The sequence below is a fragment of the Lagopus muta genome, chromosome 2, assembly GCF_023343835.1.
Source record: "Lagopus muta isolate bLagMut1 chromosome 2, bLagMut1 primary, whole genome shotgun sequence".
Taxonomy (NCBI): domain Eukaryota; kingdom Metazoa; phylum Chordata; class Aves; order Galliformes; family Phasianidae; genus Lagopus; species Lagopus muta.
The window spans coordinates 17,651,306-17,652,763 of record NC_064434.1 but is presented as its reverse complement, the minus strand read 5'-3'; positions in this window follow the sequence as shown (position 1 = coordinate 17,652,763).

Here is a 1,458-nt window from a genome sequence, read left to right as displayed (position 1 = left end):
CCTTCAGAGAAATGTTGTTTTTATGAGCAAAAATGAATTGTTCCCTTTTCCTAGATGAAAACCTGTAGGTGTATGAAGTTAAGACAATTATTAATATTAAACTAACATCTACCATTTAATAGTAGCTTCTCCTGAGACTAAAGCAGTGACATGAGTTACTATTGTTGCAGAAGGAGAGACTTGCAGTGTACTATAAAAGTAATGCTCTGTTTGCGTGTGCAGAGCCACATGTGACAAACTATGGCAGCTTTCATAGGTTTAATGAGTCTCTTTGGAGTTCTCCTCTCTCTGGTTAGTCATAGCAAAGCAAGAAAAAAGCTGTATGTGAATACATGCCTCATGCGAGAAGATGCACACTGAGCAGCAGGAAGCATAATGAGCAAAGAGATGGGGTTTCCTGTGATCTCTTCCCTCTCTTCATGCATGACTAAAGAAAAGGATAGAAAACAAAATGCAGGCTGAGATTTTTGGTTATATCCAAACTCAAGAGCTCAGGGCATGGTATGCAATGGCGGGCTTCCAAATCTGCTTTTTATCCTTAGCATACTGCTGTGAACAAGGAACAAGTGCTAGGAACAAGTGTTCCCAATATGGTTTTACAGTATCAAAAAGCACAATAAGAAATTTAGTGTATCCCCAAGACAGAATTGTGGCACATTTTCTTCCATAAATTTGTCCCCTGACTATACTGCACTGGTAGCGATACAACGTGTTAGTATCCTCACTCTCAGCTGTAGAGCAGCCAACTCAGCCATCCCCTGGTGTCAGACTATTTGTGTGGCTGGCTGGAAATGCTTTGTCTAAAGTTAACTGGGCTGTAAGATGGCTGTTTGTCTTCTGAAGATATCCCACTAAATGGTACAACAGTCTAGTATTACCTTACAATGCTTGTAGGGTGCGTAACGATGAATGTCATTGCCTACAAGAGATGGAAGTCCTTGAAGTACCCTTCATATCCTGTGTGACCTTCTTATAACTGTTCTATGGTTTTCAGAAAAAGCTTGTCAAGTAGTAGCCAAAATAGGTTTCAAAGGTTCTTTGATGCACTGATTTTGATTTAACATTACCAAAATAGAGAGCTTTAGTTTGCATATGGAAAAGTTAATTGCTCTCTTATGCTCATATATGAAGTTATACACATTCAGCCTTACGGGTCACTTTTCAGTCTAGTCTACAGAAGCCTTTACAGTCTAATTTTTCCTATGATTAATCCAAAGCCATGTCCAAAAAAACACTGAAAATTTCAGATTTCGGTGCCTAAAGAAATGCACCTCATAAAGAGAGTATGCTGTTCACAAATATTATCTGTAGCTCTCACTATGTGCTTTACTCTTCAGTGATGTGATTTATTTTTAATTGTCTTGTATGATAGGTTGCCATATCTGGAGAAAAGCTCTTGCCCATCAATTATCATGTTATGAGTGCTACCAAAACAAAATAACTACTATTGTTAGTCAT